This window comes from Mesoplodon bidens, assembly GCF_964165515.1.
Source record: "Mesoplodon bidens genome assembly, chromosome: Y".
NCBI classification, from domain to species: domain Eukaryota; kingdom Metazoa; phylum Chordata; class Mammalia; order Artiodactyla; family Ziphiidae; genus Mesoplodon; species Mesoplodon bidens.
In genome coordinates, this window is record NC_138180.1 from 41018311 (window position 1) to 41038588 (window position 20278).

The 20278-nt window shown below is 36.0% G+C and overlaps 1 pseudogene across 1 annotated transcript in view; it reads left to right on the plus strand.

Moving 5' to 3' along the window:
• The first annotated feature begins 2070 nt into the window (after positions 1-2070).
• Positions 2071-20278, plus strand: part of LOC308609666 (ubiquitin-like modifier-activating enzyme 1) — a 41070-nt pseudogene continuing 22862 nt past the window's right edge. Inside the window, exon 1 of the transcript in view lies at positions 2071-2293. The product of the transcript in view is annotated as a ubiquitin-like modifier-activating enzyme 1 (transcript). The remainder of the gene's footprint in view (positions 2294-20278) is intronic.

Here is a 20278-nt window from a genome sequence, read left to right on the forward strand (position 1 = left end):
CTACATTAGAATTCTCACTATGGGCACTGTGATCTTGGGCACTGTCAACGTGGGCTCTTTCACTGTGGGCACTGTCACAATGGGAGGTATCACCATGGGCTTTGTCAGCGTGGGCACTGTCACCGTGGGCACGGCCACCGTGACATCTATCACCATAAGCACTGTAACAATGGGCACCGTCCCTCTGAGCACAGTCACCATGAGCACTGCCACAATGAGAACTGTCATTTATGGCACTGTCCACATGAGCAGTTTCACCATGATCACTGTCACCATGGGCAGGACACCCTGTGTATTGTCACCATGAGCACTCTCACCATGATCACTCTCACCATGGGAATTGTCACCTTAGGTACTGTCACCATGGGCACTGCCACCATGAGCACTTTTACCATGAGCTCTGTCACCCTGGTATTGTCACCATGAGCACTATACCGTGAGAATTGTGACTATGGGCACTGTCAGCATGGGCACTTTCACCATCGGCACTATCGCTGTGAACACTGTCACCATAAGCACTGTCACTGTGTCAAGTTTCACCATACACACTATTACCATAAGAACTATCACCATAAGCAGTGTCACCATGAGCAATATCACCATGGGCACTGTCACCAAAGGCACAGCCACCATGTACACTGTTACCATGGTCACTATCACCATGAGCACTGTCACCATGGAACTACCAACATGGGAAATGTCATCATGAGCACTTTCACAATGGGAACTGCCACCATGGGCACTATCAATGGGCGGACTCTCACCATGGGCACTATCACCATGGGCACTGTCACTGTGAGCACTGTCACCATCGGCCCTGTCACCATGAGCACTATTACTGTGAGCACTACCACCGCGAGCGCTCTCACCATGGTCACTGTCACCATGGGCACTGTCACCATGAGCACTGTCACTATGGGTACTGGCACAATGCGGACTGTCCCAGTGAGACCTCTCACCATGGACATTATCAACATGAGCACTCTCACCGTGGTCACTGTTACCATGGGTACTGTCACTGTGAGCACTGTTACCATAGGCAATGGCACCGTGGGCACTGTCTCCATGTGCACTGTCATCATGGGCATTGTCACCGTGGGCAGTGTCACCGTGGGCACCGCCACCATTGGCACTATCACTGTGAGCTTCTTTACAAAAACAAGTTTGGGCACGTTCTTTACCTTATTATGTCGGTCATGTAAGGTCACATTCTAACTTGCCTGGAATCATATGTGAAGGTAATCGCCAAGCTGACCTTTTGACACGAATTGTCGCTTTCCCTTGTATTGAGGAGGCACAAGCTTCACATAATTTGCATCATCAAAATTCCGTAGCTCTGTGATATCAATTTCAACTGCCCCGGGAGACAGCCAGATCTATAATTAAAAATTGTCCACATTGTCCAACTTATTCATCCAGTTTGCCCATGGGGGTCAACCCTAGAGGATTATTACCTAATATGTTATGGCAAATGGATGTAATTCATGTGCCAACTTTTGGAAAGCTATCTTATGTACATGGTTCTGTGGATACCTATTCTCATGTAATTCTTGCCTCAGCAAGAACCGGGAAAGCTTTTAAGGATGTTATGCAACACGTATTTTTCTGTTTTGCCTTTCTAGGCATTCCAAAAGCTCTAAAAACTGATAACGCTCCTGCCTACATTTCTAAGGCTTTTAAAGACTTTTGTGAAAAATTTAATATTTCCCATTCTATGGGAATCCCCTATAATCCTCAGGGTCATGCAATAGTGGAAAGAGCCCATCATACTTTAAAAGTTCAAATTACAAATTTACAGCAAGGGGAATTCAAATACACTTCTCCACATCACATCTTCAACACACACTATTTGTATTAAATAATTTGAATACTGATTCACAAGGTAATACTGCCATGATGAGGCATTGGAATCCCGATATTAATAAACCTAAACATAGGGTGAAATGGAAGGATCTGCTCACTCGTCAATGGAAAGGACCTGATATTTTCTAACCAGCGGCTGAGGGTATGCTTGTGTATTTCCACAGGACGCTGACTCGCCGTTGTGGGTGCCTGACCGTCTCATCAGACATGTCGGGCCCTCCGACCCCGCCTTACCACTTCCCAGTCAGGCACAAGGCACCACAGCCGGAGACGTCAGCTAATGAATCACCATCAGCTAAAGAACCGCTGCTGCAGCAGATACAAAAGCTCACCATTGGAGAGAGACCAATTCTTTGTCTTCCGCGTCCGCACCCAAGACCTCGCAAGACACAAGCCATCTCTACAAGAACTTCGAATCCACCAACGTGGGGTCAGATTAAACGCTTGCTGATGACGCCGATAAAGTGGTAACAGACCAGGGAGCTACCTTAACACCTGGAAATCTTTTTGTTGCTATGCTTGCTATATTGGCCTGCCAGGTAACTAGGGGAAATGCTTTGGATAAATCTTATTGGACATATCTCCCTGATCCACCGATTTTACAAACTGTAGCCTGGGATAATGAGGGTATACCAGTGTCTACTACTATGTCCAGGTTAATGGGAGGAGCCATAAACTCCTATCCATATAATAAATTTAAAACAAATAATAATTTTACATTTCATGGAAAATCAGGGTTCCATACTATATGTTTTATATTTCCATCAATTAATAACTCTGTAGCCTCTCGTAAGGATGGATGTATACCGGTTTTTCTTAAAGGACAGCTTACTGCTTCTCCTTTGAGTCAATCTAATAAGAGACATCTTTGGTCTTTGATTTACCTAGCACCTGGAGAAGATCCAACTTATAATCAACCTTCCTCTCATCTTTAAAATTTCTTCCTTGTAATCCTCCTTATGGTATCCATACAGGAGTACAATCATCTATATTACAATCTCCGGAAGACCAATTGGATAGTAACTGGGACGCTGTAGATACCAATACCAGATTTCCTACATGGAATTATTGTATATATTCTTCAAGAATTGATACTCCCATAGAGGATACCACAAAAAAATGTGCATGATTGGAGTAATCCTGATCCATGTAAGGATTATAGATCTTATTTACAACATCATGCACATTATGATTGGAATAATACACTCATTCCTGCTTCTATGCTTGTTAATAGATGGCACACTGGAGGATGTGTGCCTCCTATACTATCTATGGCTCAAGAGAGTATGTATTATGCACAGACCCAGCTTTGGAAAGCTATTGCTGCACCACCACCAGTTATTCTTCATAGACCTAAAAATATGGGCATTTATTCTATGCAGGCTTGTGTGTCAGCACCTTATGTATTCTTGGTAGCCCCAAAATATGTGGATCTAAATATTTATTAAAATACTTCTGATTCTACTTTTTGGACACATTGCTATGATTGTATTTCGACAAGTTGTATAAATCCCTCTATGAATGTACAAGTTTTAATGATTCTTAAACGACCGCCATACATTATGTTGCCTGTAAAATTATCCTCTGCCTCGTATGATGATTATGGCTTACAAGTTTTGCATGAAACTGAACTTTTATTACATTCAAAGAGACTTGTTGCAGCTTTAATTCTTACAATATCTACATTTATAGCTGTAATAGCATCACTTTCTCTTTCAATAAGTTCCTTAGCTCAACATGTACATACAGCTCAACATGTAAATGAGCTTTCAAAAAATGAATCTTTAGCTCTGGCTACTCAGGAAGTTATAGACAGAAAGTTAGAAGCAAAGGTGGATGCCTTAGAAGAAGCAATTTTACACATAGGGCATGAATTAACAGAGCTCAAAGTAAGATTAGCTTTGAGGTGTCATAAAAAATATAGATGGATTTGTGTTACTCCTCTAAAAGTGAATGAATCATTATATTCTTGGGAATAAATTCGTACTCATATTATGGGAGTTTGGAACCAAACAGATGCTAGTTTAGACCCTACTAAATTACATCAAGAGATTCATGACATAGGAAATACAAACTTAGGTTTATCTCTGGCAGAGTCTGCTCAGAAATTTTTTGAAAGTATTAAGTCATTTGTGTCACATAAAACCTTATTCTCAATGCTCATTAATGGAGGAATCATGGCAGTTGTTGTACTAATTCTGATATTTTTACTTCCAGTCATCATTAGAATAATTATTAAAAGCATCAAACAACTTTCTGTGGAGCTACATACTGCACTTTTAAAAAATAAAAAAGGGGGTGATGTCGGAAGCCATCCTGGAGGGATTGCACCATGACAAAGTCATGAGCAACGGAAGGCACTGCAAGGCAGTGCCGTGTCAGTAAGGTGGACTACAGCTCCGTTGTTATGTTTTATGATAATCACTTAACATACAGGGGCAATTTTGGGGGGATGTTGCTCCAGGTGAAAAAAAATTCCTCTAGGACTCCCCCTCCTGAAACTATCATAGGATGGGAAGTACCCACTAAAGCCCTGTGTAAATGGTAAAGAATTAAGAGCCTGGAGCTAAGGGGATGTTTTTGTGAAAAACACCCTCTAGTATGGAGTTATGGCCATGGGCTGAGTTCCTGATGATGACATAGGAAATTTATGGTTCTATTATAAAGGAAAATTAATTATAGAAAAACAAATGACTAGAGCAGAATTCGTTGCCCGGATAGGGAGAAAACGCTGTCTCAGTTGAAGGAAACAACGAGAAAGAGCATGCAGGTACATTGTAAATATTTTCCTGGAACCATTGTAAAAGGATGCACATGCAAGAAGAAAAATAGGAACAAGTAGCTCCAAATTTTACAATTGAAATAATCATAGAACTGCTTGGCTTGGTTACTAAGAAACAACCTGTGATTAATGGGAACTTGGGGAAATATTTTAATAGGACATCTAGAAACTAGGGGATGTTTGTTTTAAAAAATCTTTATAGAATATTTTCAGGTTTGATTGTGCTAAGATTGTTTGTCCACGTACCTGGTAATGTAATCAACTACGATATATAAACCTGTGATTGTAAACAATAGAGGAAGAATGAAGAATAAAGACATGAGAAAGAGAAACATGCAATGCTGATACTTTAAGAAGTGTAATAGAATTATTTCCTTTGCCGACGCTATCCATCCCTCGGGTATCCCGAGACTCACTAGAGCTGGACTCTGGCAATATATGGCCTTTATTATGTTGTGGAATCTTCCTTCGATGTCTACTGTGTGGAGAGTTTTTATCATAACCTGGTGTTGAATTTTTTCAAAAGCTTTCTCTGCTTCTATTGAGATGATCACATGTGTTTTCTCTTTCAATTTTTTAATATGGTGTATCACGTTGATTGATTTGCATATATTGAAGAATCCTTTTATTCCTGCAATAAACCCCACTTGATCATGGTGTATTTTCCTTTTAATGTGCTGTTGGCTTCTGTTTGCTACTATTTTGTTGAGGATTTTTGCATCTATATTCATCAGTGATATTGACCTGCAGTTTTCTTTTTTTGTGATATTTTTGTCTCGTTGTGGTATCAGTGATGGTGTCTCCATAGAATTAGTTTTGGACTTTTCCTCCCTCTGCCATATTTTGGAAGAGTTTGAGAAAGACAGATGTTAAACTCTTTAAGCCAGAAAGGACTGGCAGGACATCTTAAGTGATGAAGGAGAAAAACCTGCAACTAAGATTATTTTTTTTTGAAATATGTGAGATCACACCATGTTTGTTTTTATATGCCTGACTTACTTCTTAAGTACTTCTCACTTCGTCGTACTTCTGCTCAACATTTCTTACTATTAGAGATGTTGACTTAACATAGTGCCCTCAAGGTGCACCCATTTTGTTACAAAAGGCAGCATTTTCCTTCTACTATGCCTGAATATATTTTTATTGTGACACATTTTTTTTCCTGCCACACAAAATACTTTTCTGTGCCACATTTTCTTTTTCCATCTATTTAGCCTAAGTGTGTTGTTTCCTGTTATGGCATTTGAGAATGATGGTGCAGTGTACATGGGATGCAGGTATCTTTATGACTCGGTGATTTTCCTTCCTCTATAAAAGTATCCAAAGATTTTTTCTGGATGATTTAGTAGTTCTACTTTTTTAGCTTTTTGAGGAATCTTCCAACTGTTTTCTAGAGCAGCTACACCAATCAGCATTCCCAACAAGAATGTAGGAGGGTTCCCTTTTGTCATGCCTGCTATCTTCTCTTTTTTTTTTTTATAATAGACAATCTAATAGATATGAGGTGATATTCCAGTACAGAGGTTTTGCACTTTCCTAATGTATGTTTGTTATTAGCTGCTTATCCCGTATGTGTTTCTAATATTTTCTGCAATTCTGTAGATTGCCTGTTAATTCTGTTGATTGTTTCCTTTATTATATAGGAATGTTTCAGTTCAATTTCACTTCACTTAACTTTTGATTTTGTTGCCTGCTCTACTGCTGTCATAGCCAAGGAATTATTGCCAAGGCCAATCTTGAAAAGTTTGTTCCTTATCTTTTCTCAATGGATTTGAAACATTTTGGTCTTATCTTTAAAGCAATTTCCCCAACATTTCTGAGATACAATTGACATATAACGTTGGCAGTTTTAAGGTACACAGCATGATGGTTAGATTTACATCTATGCTGTGAAATAATGTGATAATAATGTTAGTTAATACTTCTATCACCTCACATGGTTACCAAATTTGTGTGTGTGCTGTAAGAACATTTAAGATCTACTTTCCGAGTAACTTTTAAACATGCAATAACGTATTGGTAACTAACTCACTATCCTGTAATTTAGATCCCAAGAAGTTACACATTTTATAACATGAAATTTATGCTCTTTGACTATCATCTCCCTATTTCTCCGAACCTCACACCTATTAAATACGTATACACTCTTTTTTTTGAAGACCTCAGACATTTAGATTTCATAAATAAGTGGGATCACACAGTTTGTCTTTATGTCTCTGATTGTTTCACTAAGAATAATGCCTGCAAGTTGATTATATGTGGTCACAAATTGCAGGAATTTCATTATATGACTGTATAATATCCACTGTCATAATATATACATTTCTTAATCCATTTAATCATTGATAAACGGTTAGTGACTATGCCTGGCATATTTTAGATAAATATTTACACAGTGAACATGGGAGTGCAAATATCTCTGTAAGTTAACTGATTTCATTTCTTTCAATTATGTATATTCAGAAATGGAATTGCTAGGTTATATGGTAGTATTATTTTTAGAATTTTGAGGAACATCCATATTATTTTCCATAGTGGTTGTACTAAGTTACATTACCACCAAAAGTCTGTAAGTGTTCCCTGTTTTCTACATGCTTGACTACACTTTTATGTCTTTTCTTTTTCATAATAACCACTATGAAATGCGTGAGTTGCTATCTCATTGTGGTTTTATTTTGCATTTCTCTTACTATTAAAGAGGTTGAGCAAATGTTCATGTGTCAGTTGGTCATTTGTACGTGTCGTATGGGGGGAATATATCTGCTAAGATCTTCAGCCCACCTTTTAATTAGATTATTCAACTTTTCTAAAAAAAACTAAGTCTTTTTTATGTTTCAACATTAGTCCTGTAGCTGGCATGTTGTTGGCAAATATTTTCTCCCATTCCATAGGAGAATTCCTATGCCTCCTGTTCCATTGCCTCTTCACTCTGTTCAAGTTTCTTTTTGTGCAGAGGCTTTTAAATTTGATGTTTTCACACATGTTGAAATTTATTTTTGTTCCTTCTACTTTTGGTATCATATCCAAAAGAATCATTGCTGACACAAATGCCTTGGAGATTTTTTTCTGTTTAATTCTAAGGATTTTGTGATTTCTGTTCACGTTGTGTTAATTTTTGAGTCATCTAAGATGGGTGTTCAATTTTATTCTTTTCCATGTGGATATCCAGCTTTTCCAACACTACTTAGTGTAAAGTCTATTTTTACTCCATTGTTCATTCTTGTCTTCTTTGTCATGTGTCAGTTGACTGGATATGGCTGAGTTTATTTCTGGGCTCTCAGTCCTATTCTATTGGTATTTTGTCTGTTTTTATTCTAATTTCACATTATTTTGGTTACCGTAACTTTGTATAATAGTTTGAAACCAGGAAGTGAGTTGCACCCAGCTTTGTTTATCTTGCTGAAAATTGCCTTGTCTATCTTCAGTGTCCTTTGTTGTTTCGTACAATTTTTAGGATTATTATTCTATTTCTGGGAAAATTGCCATTGAAATGTTGATTGGGATTCCATTGAAACTATAGATAGCTTGAGGTAGCGTGAACATTTTAACAGTATTCATTCTTTCAATTTAGAAATATGGGATACTTTTCTATTTACATATATCTTCTTCAGTTTTTGTAAATGTTATATTTTTAGGTGTACAGATGGTTTTGTCTCCTTGCTTAAATGTATTCCTAACATTTTATTGTTTTAGGTGCTGCGGTAAATGGAAGTGTTTTTTTTTTTTTTTTTCTGTCAGGTATTTTCTTGTTAGTGTATAGAAATGCAACTAATTTTGTATTCTTATTTCAAATCCAACAAAATTACTATTTCATGTATTAGTTCTAACAGTTTCATGGGATTTTGGTGGAGTCTTTAGGATTTCCTGCATACAGAATATGTCATCTTCAAACAGAGACATTTTAAATTCTTCCTTTCCACTTTGGATCCCTTTCATTTCTTTTCCGTGCCTAATGGTTCTGGCTAGGGATTCTACTATTATGTTGAAGAGAAGTGGTGATAGTGAGCATTTTTTATTTCTTCCTGACTTAGAGGAAAAGTTTTCCGCTTTTCATCTTGAATATGATGTTAGCTGTGGGCTTGATAATATATGATCTTTATTACATTTAAAATGTTTCTTCTCTCCCCAGGTAGTTGAAAGCTTTAATCAAGAAAATTTAGAAAATTCTTTCAAACATTTCTTCTGCATGCTATTCGTGTCGTAAATTATTATTATTATTTTTTTTTTTTTTGCGGTAGGCGGGCCTCTCACTGTCGCGGCCTCTCCCCTTGCAGAGCACAGGCTCCGGATGCGCAGGCTCAGCAGCCATGGCTCACGGGCCTAGCCGCTCTGCGGCATGTGGGATCTTCCCAGACCGGGGCACGAACCCGCGTCCCCTGCATCGGCAGGCGGACTCTCAACCACTGCGCCACCAGGGAAGCCCAAATTAAAATTTTTGATTTAAAAATGTTAACTGCCCTTGCATCACCAGGAATTATTTCACCTTAGCATGTTGAACATTTTAGTGTGTTTTAGAATTTGGTTTGCTAGAATTTTGTTGAGAATTTTTGCATCTATATGTACAAGGATATTAGCTTGTAAGTTCTGTGCTTTTTGTTTTGTTTTGTTTTGTTTTGTGTTCCCTTCTATTTCCTTATGTGGCTTTGTTAATCAAGAAAATCCTGGTTTTATAAAATGAGTTTGGAAATGTTTCCTCTTTTGTAGTTATTTGGGAGAGTTTGGGAAGGACTGGCAATAAATCTTCATTAAATGTTCAGTAGAATTCACCAGTGAAACTAACTGATCCTGGGCTTCTCTTTGTTGGGAGAGTTTTGAATAGTGCTTCAATTTCCTAAGTCATTATTTGTATGATCAAGATATTTTTTGTTTGTTTGTTTTTTGCTTCTTCATGATTGTCTTGCTATGTTTTATATAGGAGTTTTTGGAGATTTATCCATTTGTGTAACCCAGTTTTTTAGCATTCTTTATAACTATTTGTATGCTATGGTGTCAGCTGCAATTTCTCCTCTTTCAGTTAAAGTTTTATTTATTAAGCTCTTTTTTTCTCTTCGTTAGTCTTGCTAAATCTTGTCAATTTTATGATCCTTTCCAAATTCCCACACTTGGATTCAGTTTTTCCTAATTATCTGATATTTGTTTTATTCATTTCCATTTGAATCTTTCTTATTTTTTTCCTTTTATTCCTGGTGCTTAATTTGTTCATTTTTCCCAGTCCTTCATGTATATGCACAAGTGGTTTATTTTAGATTATTCTTTTCTCTTTTAGAAGAATCTATGATTGCTAAAATTAATTCATCCATTGACTGATTTTTCTATATTCCAAACGTTTTGGTATGTTGTCATTTTCGTTTATCTGAAGGTAGTTTCAGATTTCCCTTTTGACTTCTTCCTTGACCCATATATATTTCCAGTGTGTGTTGTATAAGTTTACATATAAGGGATTTTTCTTTTTCTCTTGTTATTGATTTCTAGCTTCATAACATTATGATCAAAAAAGATGCTTAATGTGACTCTGATCTTCTTAAATTTGTTAACGCTTGCTTTATGTTTCAAGACAGTGTCCATTCTGGGAAATGCTCCTTCAGCACTTAAGCAGAATATGAATTTTGGTACTGTTGAATGGAAGTTTTCTATAAGTTTATTAGGTACATTCTGTTTCTTTATTAATTTTCTAAGGTAGAAAGTGGGATAATACAGTCACTTACTATTATTTGTTTTATTGTTGATTTATCCTCTCAGATTTTTTTTTTTTTTTTTTTTTGGGGGGCTGTGTGTATACGGGTCTCTCACTGTTGTGGCATCTCCCGCTGCAGAGCACAGGCTCCGGACGTGCAGGCTCAGCGGCCATGGCTCACGGGCCCAGCCGCTCCACGGCATGTGGGTTCTTCCCAGACCGGGGCATGAAGGCATGCCCCCTGCACGGCAGGTGGACTCTCAAGCACTGCGCCACCAGGGAAGCCCTCTATCAGATCTCTTAATGGTTGATTTAAATATATGTTTAATCCCGCAACGTTCAGTACATATATATTTACAATTATTATTTTCTCTTGATAAATTGATCCATTATCATTGTATACTGACCTTATTTATCACTTGTGACCTACTTTGACTGAAAGTCTGTATTACCTGAGATTGGGAGATCAAGTCCTGCACTTGTTTGGAAACTGTTTGGACTATCAATTTCTATTCCCTCACCTTCAGCTTATGTGTGTCCTTAATGATAAAATGGTTCTTTTAGACAGCATATTGGTTTTTTTTATCATTTATATGGCAATATAATTGTTTTACACTGTTGTGTTAGTTTCTGCTGTATAGTAAAGTGAATCAGCTATAGGTATATTCCCATATCCACTCCCTCTTGCATCTCCCTCCCACCCTCCCTATCCCACCAAGCTAGGTGGTCACAAAGCACTGAACGTATCTCCCTGTGCTATGAAGCTGCTTTCCACTAGCTATCTATTTTACATTTCGTAGTGTATATATGTACATACCACTCTCACACTTCGTGCCAGCTTACGCTTTCCACTCCCCATGTTCTCAAGTCGATTCTCTACATCTGCATCTTTTTTCCTGTGCTGCTTCTACCTTCATCAGAAACTTTTTTTTAGATTCCATATATATGTGTTAGCAAAGTGTTTTTCTTTTTCTCTTTCTGACTTCACACAGTATGATAGACTCTAAGTCTATCCACCTAACTGCAAATAGCTCAATTTAATTTCTCTTTATCTCTGAGTAATATTCCATTGTATATATATGCCACACCTTCTTTATTCATTCATGTGTCGATTGACACTTAGCTTTTTCCCTGTCCTGGCTATTGTAATTACACATGTAATGAACTGTGTGGTCCATGACTCTTTTTGAATTATAGTTTTCTCAGGGTATATGCACAGTTGTGGGATTGTGGGGTCATATATTAGTTCTAGTTTTAGTTTCTTAATGACCACCATACTGTTCTCTATAGTGACTGTAACAATTTTCATTCCCATTAACAGTGCTGGAGGGTTTCCTATTCCCTACACTCTCTCAAGAATGTATAGTATATTGATTTTTTGATGACGGCTCCTCTGACTAGTGTGAGGTAATACCTCATTGTAGATTTGATTTATATTTCTATAATGATTCATGCTCAACATGAAAGGTTGAGCAAACTTTCATGTGTTTTATTGCAATCTGGGTATCATCTTTGGAGAAATGTCTATTTAGGTTTTCTGCCCATTTTGGATGGTTTGTGTTTTTTGGTTTACAGCTGCATGAGCTGTTGGTAAATTTTGGAGATTAATCCTATTTCAGTTGCTTCATTTGCAAATATTTTCTCCCATTCTGAGGGTTGTCGTTTCGTGTTGTTTATAGTTTCCTTTCCTGTGAAAAATTTTTTTTCACTATGTCCCATTACTTTAATTTTGTTTTTATTTCCATTTTTCTAGGAAGTGGGTCAAAAAGAATCTTGCTGTTATTTATGTCATAGAGTGTTCTGCCTATGTTTTCCTCTAAGTGTTTGATAGTGTCTCACCTTACATTTAGTCCTTTAATCGATTTGTGTTTATTTTTGTGTATGGCGTTAGGGAGTGTTCTAATTTCATTCTTGTACATGTAGCCACTCAGTTTTCCCAGCACCACTTGTTGAAGAGGATGTCTTATTTCCATTGTATATTCTTCCCTCCTTTATCAAAAATAAGGTGACCATATATCTGTGGGTTTACCCCTGGGCTTTCTACCGTGCTCCATTGATCTATATTTCTGTTTTTGTGCCAGTACCATACTGTCTTGATTACTGTAGCTTTTAGTATAGTCTGAAGTCCAGGAGCACGATTCATCCAGCTCTGTTTTTCTTTCTCAAGATTGTTTTGGCTATTCGGCATGTTTTTTTTTTTTTTTTCCATACACACTGTGAATTTTTTTCTTCTAGTTCCCTCGAAAATGCCATTGGTATTTTGATATGGATTGCATTGACTGTGTAGATTGCGTTATGTCATACAGTCATTTTCACTATGTTGATTCTTCAAACCCAAGAACATGGTATATATCTCCATCTCTTTGTATCCTCCTTCATTTCTTTCATCAGCATCTTATAGGTTTCTGCATACAGGTCTTTTGTCTACCTGGGTATGTTTCCTTCTATTCTATTTGTTGCAATGGTAAATGAGAGTGTTTCCTTAATTTCTCTTTCAGATTTTACATCATTAACCTATTGGAATCCCAGAGATTTCTGTGCATTAATTTTGTATTGTGCTACTTTACCAAATTTATCGGTTAGCTCTATTCATCTTCTGGTAGCATCCTTAGGATACTCTATGTGTAGTATCAAGTCATCTGCAAAGAGTGACAGCTTTACTTCTTCATTTCTGATTTGGATTCCTTTTATTTCCTTTTCTTCTCTGATTGCTGTGTCTGAAACTCCCAAATCTATGTGGAGAAAGAGCTGTGAGGGTGGACAACTTTGTCTTGTTCCTGATCTTAATGAAAATACTTTCAGTTTTTCACCATTGAGGATGATGTTTGCTGTGGGTTTGTCATATATGGCCTTTATTATGTTGAGGAAACTCCCCTCTATGCTTACTATGTGGAGGGTTTTTATCATATATTGGGTTTGAATTTTTTCGAAAGTTTCCCTGCATCCATTGAGATGATCATATTGTTTTTCTCCTTCAATTGGTTAATATGAAGTGTCACGTTGATTGATTTGCATATATTGAAGAATCCTTGTATTCTTGGAATAAACTCCACTTGATCATGGTGTATTATCCTTTTAATGTGCTGTTGGCTTCTGTTTGCTACCATTTTGTTGAGGATTTTTGCATCTATATTCATCAGTGATATTGGCCTGTAGTTTTCCTTTTTTTTATTATATCTTTGCCTGGTTTTGGTATCAGGGTGATTGTGGCACCATAGAATTAGTTTTGGAGTGTTCCTCCCTCTGCTATATTTTGGAAGAGATTGTGAAGGACAGTTGTTAAATTCTCCAAGGCAGAAGGGACTGGCAGGATATATTTAAAGTGATGAAGGAGAAAAACCTGCAACGAAGATTAATTTTTTTTCCTATAAGTGAGATTACACCATTTTTGTTTTTATTTGTCTGATTTACTTCTTAAGTACTTCTTACTTCTTCTTTCATCATACTTCTTCTCAACATCTTTTACTATTAGAGATGATGACTTAACATAGTGCCCTTAAGGTGCACCCATTTTGTTACAAAGGCACCATTTTATTACTAGTATGCCTGAATATATTTTTATTGTGCCACTTTTATTTCCTGCCACACAAAATAACTTGCTGGGGCACCTTTCCTTTATCCATCTATTCAGGCTAAGTGTGTAGTTATCCTGGTATGGCATTTGAGAATGATGGTGCAGTGTACATGGTATTCAGGTGTTTTTTAGAGTCGGCATTTTTCCTTCCATTTTATAAATAACCAAAGATTTTGTTCTGGATGATTTGGTAGTTCTAATTTTTGGTTTTATGAGGAACCTCCAAACTCTTTTCTAGAGTGGCTACACCAAACAGCATTCCCAACAAGAGTGTAAGGTGGTTCCCTTTTGTCATGCCTGCTGTCTTCTCTTTTTTGATAATAGCCAATCTAACAGATATGAGGTGATATCCCACTACTGAGGTTTTGCACTTTCCTTATGTATGTTGGATATTAGCCACTTCTAAGGTACGTGTTTGTAAATATTTTATACTATTCTATAGATTGCCTGTTAATTCTGTTGATTGTTTCCTTTATTATATAGGAATGTTTCAGGTCAATTTCACTTCACTTAACTTTTGATTTTGTTGCCTTCTCTCCTGCTGTCATTGTCAAGAAATTATTGCCAAGGCCAATCTTGAGAAGTTTGTTCCTTATCTTTACTCAAAGGCTTTGAAACATTTAGGTCCTATCTTTAATACATTTTCCCCAACATTATTGAGATATAATTGACATATAACCTTGGTAATTATAAGGTACACAGCATGATGATTAGACTTACATCTATGTTGTGAAATAATGTGATAATAATGTTAGTTAATACTTCTATCACCTCACATAGTTACCATTTTTGTGTGTGTGCTGTAAGAACATTTAAGATCTCCTTTCCTAGTAACCTTGAAATATGCAATAAAGTGTTGGTAACTAAGTCACTATGCTGTAACTTAGATCCCAAGAATCTACATATTTTATACCAGGACATTTGTACTCTTTGACTCTCATCTCCTTATTTTTCCCAAACCCACACCTACTAAATACATATCAACTCTCTGTTTTGATGACCTCTGCCATTTAGATTTAATAAATAAGTGGGACCACACAGTTTGTCTTTATGTCTCTTTTTGTTTCACTAAGCATAATGCCCACAAGTTGATTTCATGTGGTCACAAATTGCAGGATTTTCTTTATATGGCTGTATAATATTCATTGTGGTAATATATACAGTTCTTAATCCGTTTATTCATTGATAAACAGTTAGTGTCTATGCCTTGCATATTTTGGTAAATATTAATACAGTGAACATGGGAGTTCAAATATCTCAGTAAAGTAACTGATTTCATTTCCTTCAAATATGTATATTCAGAAATGGAATTGCTAGGTTATATGGTGGTATTATTTTTAGTACTTTGAGGAACATCCTAATTATTTTATGTAGTGGTTGTACTAAGGTATATTCCCACCAACAGTCTGTAAGTTTTCCCAGTTTTCTACATGCTTGACTACACTTTTCTGTCTTTTCTTTTTCATAATAACCACTAGGAAATGTGTGAGTTGACATCTCTTTGGGGTTTTATTTTGCATTTCTCTTACTATTACAGATGTTGAGCAAATGTTCATGTGTCTCTTGGTCATTTGTAGGTCTCCTATGAAGGTAGTATATCTGCTAAGGTGTTCAGCCCACGTTTTAATTAGATTATTCAGCTTTTTTTTTAATTGAATCCTTTTATGTTTGGACATTAGTCCCGTAGCAGGCATGTTGTTGGCAAATCTTTTCTCCCATTCCATAGGAGAATTCTTATGCCTCCTGTTCAATGTCTCTTCACTCTGTTCAAGTTTCTTTTTGTGCAGAGGCTTTTAAATTTGATGTTGTCACACATGTTGAATTTTCCTTTTGTTCCTTCTACTTTTGGTATCATACCCAAAAGAATCATTGCTGAGACAAATGCCTTGGAGATTATTTTCTGTTTAATTCTAGGCATGTTGTGATTTCTGTTCATGTTGTGTTAATTTTTGAATCGTCTAAGATGGGTGTTCAATTTTATTCTTTTCTGTGTGGATATCCCGTTTTTCCAACACCACTCAGTGTAAAGTCTATTTTTACTCCATTGTTTATTCTTGTCGTCCTTGTCAAATGTTAGTTGACTGGACATGGCTGAGTTTATTTCTGGGCTGTCAGTCCTATTCTATTGGTCTATTGTCTTCTTTATGCTAATTTCACACTATTTAGATTACCATAACTTTGTATAATAGTTTGAAACCAGAAAGTGAGTTGCAACCAGCTTTGTTTATCTTGCTGAAAATTGTTTTGGCTATTTTCAGGTTCCTTTGTTGTTTTGTACAATTTTTAGGATTGTTATTCTATTTCTAGGAAAATTGCCATTGAAAATTTACTGGGTTTCAAATGAAACTATAGATGGCTTTAGGTAGCGTGAACATTTGTACAGTATTCATTCTTTCAATTCAGAAACATGGGATATGTTTCTATTCACTTGTGTCTTCTTCAGTTTTTGTAAATATCATATTTTTAGGTGTACAGATGTTTTTGTCTCCTTGCTTAAATGTAGTCCTAACATTTTATTGTTTTTGGTACTGCCGTAAATGGAAGTGTTTTCTTTATTTTTGTGTCTGCTATTTTCTTGTTAGTGTATACACATGCAACTAATTTGGTATTTTTGTTTCACAGCCAACAACATTACTGAATTTGTTTATTAGTATTAACAATTTCATGCGGTTTTTGGTGGAGACTTTAGGATTTCCTTCATACAGCATATTTTATCTTCCAACAGAGGCATTTTTACTTCTTCCTTTCCACTTTTGATCCCTTTCTTTTCTTTTTCTTGCTTAATGCTTCTGGCTAGGTATTCTAATATTATGTTGAATAGGAGTGGTGATAGTGGGCATTTTTTATTTCTTCCTGTCTGAGAGGAAAAGTTTTCAGCTCTTCACCATGAATATGATGTTAGCTGTGGGCTTGTTAATATATGACCTTTATTACATTTAAAATGTTTCTTCGCTACACAGTTAGTTGAGAGCTTTAATCAAGAAAGTCTAAAAAATACTTTCAAACATTTCTTCTGCATGCTGTTCCTGTGGTTAATTAAAAGTATTGATTTTAATATGTTAACTACCCTTACATCCTTAGGAGTTATCCCACCTTATCATGTTGATCCTTTTAGTGTGCTATTGAACTTGGTTTGCTAGAATTTTCTTGAGAATTTTTCGATCAATATGTACAAGTATATTGGCCTGTAAGTTCTGCGTTTTTTGTTTGTTTTGTTTTGTGATTCCCTTGTTATATCTTTATCTGGCTTTGTTAATCAGATAAATGCTGGTTTTATAAAATGAGTTTGGAAATGTTTCCTCTTTTTTAGTTATTTGGTAGGGTTGGGAAGGCCTGGCAATAAATCTTCATTAAATGTTCAGTAGAATTCACCCATGAAATGATCTGATCCTCGACTTCTCTTTGTTTGGAGAGTGTTGAATACTGAATCAATTTTCTAATTCATCATTTGTATGATCAAGACATACTTTTTTTTTGTCTTCTTCGTGATGGTCTTGCAACATGGTACATTAGAGTTAGTGGAGATTTATGCATTTGTGTGACCCTGTTTTTTAGCTTTCTTTATTATTATTTGTATGCTAGGGTGTCAGTCACAATTTCTCCTCTTTCAATTAAAGTTTTATTTATTAAGTTCTTTTTTCTCTTCATTAGTCTAGCTAAAGTTTGTCAATTTTATTATGCTTTACAAATACCAGCTCTTGGATTCAGTTTTTAAATAATTATATGATTATTGTTTTATTGATTTCCATTTGAAAATTTCATATTTCTTCCTTTTATTCTTGGAAATTAATTTGTTCCTTTTCCCTAGGCCTTCATGTATAAGGATATGTCGTTTATTTAAGATCATTCTTTTCTCTTAATAAAAGAAGTTATGAATGCTAAAAATTCACTCTTTAGATTGATTATGCTACATCCCCAAAGTTTTAGTATGTTGTCATTTTTGTTTATGTGAAGGTAGTTTCAGATTTCCCTTTTGACTTCTTCCTTGACCCATAGATTTTTCCAGTGTGTGCTGTTTAATTTTACATATTAGGAATTTTTCACTTTTTCTCTTGTTACTGATTTCTAGCTTCATAACGTTATGATAAAACAGGATGCTCAATGTGGTTTTGATGTTCTTAAATTTGTTAAGGCTTGCTTTATGTACCAAGGCAGTGACTATCAGGGGGAATGTTCCATCAGCACTTAAGAAGCATGTGGATTCTGGTTCTGATGAATGGAAGTTCTCTATAAGTTTATTAGGTACCTTCTGTGTCTTTATTAATTTTCTAAGGTAGAAAGTGGGATAATATAGTTCCTTAGTATTATTATTTTTACTGTTGTTTTCTCCTATCAGATCTCTTAATGGTTGATTTAAATATTTGTTTAATCATGCAACATTCAGTACATATATATTTACAATAATTATAACCTCTTGATAAATTGATCCATTATTATTTTATACTGACCTTATTTACTGTGACTGAAAGTCTGTATTACATGAGATTGGGAGAGCCAGTCCTGCTCTTGTTTGGAAAGTGTTTGCACTATCAGTTTGTATTCCCACACCTTTAGCTTATGTGTGTCCTTAAAGTTAAAATGGCTCTTATAGACAGCATATTCCTTTTTTTTAACACCTATATCGGAGTATAATTGCTTTACAATATTGCATTAGGTTCTGCTGTATATCAAAGTGAATCAGCTATAGATATACATATATTACCTTATCCACTCCCTATTGCATTTTCCTCACACCATCCCTATCTCACCCAGCTAGGTGGTCACAAAGCACTGAACTTATCTCCCTGTGTTATGCAGCTGCTTTCCACTAGCTATCCATTTTACATTTGGTAGTGTATGTACGTCTATATGACTATCTCACTTCGTGCCAGCTTATCCTTGCCCCTGCAAGTGTTATCAAGTCGATTCTCTACATCTGCATCTTTATTCCTCTCCTGCCCCTACGTTCATCAGAACCTTTTTATTTTCTGATTTCGTACATAAGTCTTAGCAAACAGTTTTTTCTTTTTTCTTTCTGATTTACTTCACGAAATATGGCAGACTCTAAGTCCATCCAACTAACCACAAAGAGCTCAAATTCATTTCTATTTATGTCTGAGTAATATTCCATTTTATATATATATGCCACACATTCTTTATCCATTCTTCTGTCCATGGACACTTAAGTTGCTTCCATGTCCTGGCTATTGTAAATAGACCTGTAATGAACTTTGTGTTCCATGACTCCTTTTGAATTATGGTTTTCTCAGGGTATAAGCACAGTAGTGGGATTGCTGGGTCATATGCTATTTCTAGTAGTAGTTTCTTATGACCTCCATACTTTTCTCCGTAGTGACTGTAACAATTTACATTCCAAACAACAGTGCCAGAAGTTTCCCTTTTCTTCACACCCTCTACAGAATTTATTGTTTGTACCGTTTTTGTTGATGGTCATTCTGACTAATGTGAGGTGATACCTCATTGTAGATTTGATTTACATTTCTTTAATGATTCATGATATTGGGCAACCTTTCATGTGTTTTATGGCAATCTGTATATCATCCTTGGAGAACTGTATAGTTAGATCTTCTGCTCATTTTTGGATTGTTGTTTATGTTTTTGGTTTGGAGCTGCATGACCTGTTGGTAAAATTTGGAGATTAATCATTTTTCAGTTGCTTCATTTGCATATATGTTCTCCTATTCTCAGGGTTGTCTTTTGGTCTTGTTTATGGTTTCCTTTGCTGTGCAAAAGCTTTTAAATTTCACTAGGTCCCATTTGTTTATTTCTGTTTTTACTTCCATTTCTCTAGGAGGTGGGTCAAAAAGAATCTTGCTGTGATTTATGTCATAGAGTGTTCTGCCTAAGTTTTCCTCTAATTGTTTGGTCATGTCTGACTTTACATTTAGGACTTTAATCCATTTGTGTTTATTTTTGTGTATGGTGTTAGTGAGTGTTTTAATTTCATTCTTGGACATGTATCCGTCCAGTTTTCCCAGCACCACTTGTTGAAGAGGATGTCTTATCTCCATTGTATATGCTTAACTGCTTTGTCAAAAATAAGATGACTATATGTGAGTGGGTTTATCTCTGGGCTTTCTATACTGTTACATTGATGTATATTTCTGTTTTTCTGTCAGTACCATACTGTGTTGAGGACTGTAACTTTGTAGTATAGTCTGAAGTTCAGGAGCCTGATTCATCCAGATCCGTTTTTCTTTCTCAAGTTTGTTTTCGTTATTCGGTGTCTTTTTATTTCCATACACATTGTGCAATATTTTCTTCTGATTCCCTGGAAAATGCGATTGATAGTTTGATAGGCATTGCATTGAATCTGTAGATTGATTTGGGTAATATAGTCATTTTTACAATGTTGATTCTTCCAACCCAAGGACATGACATATCT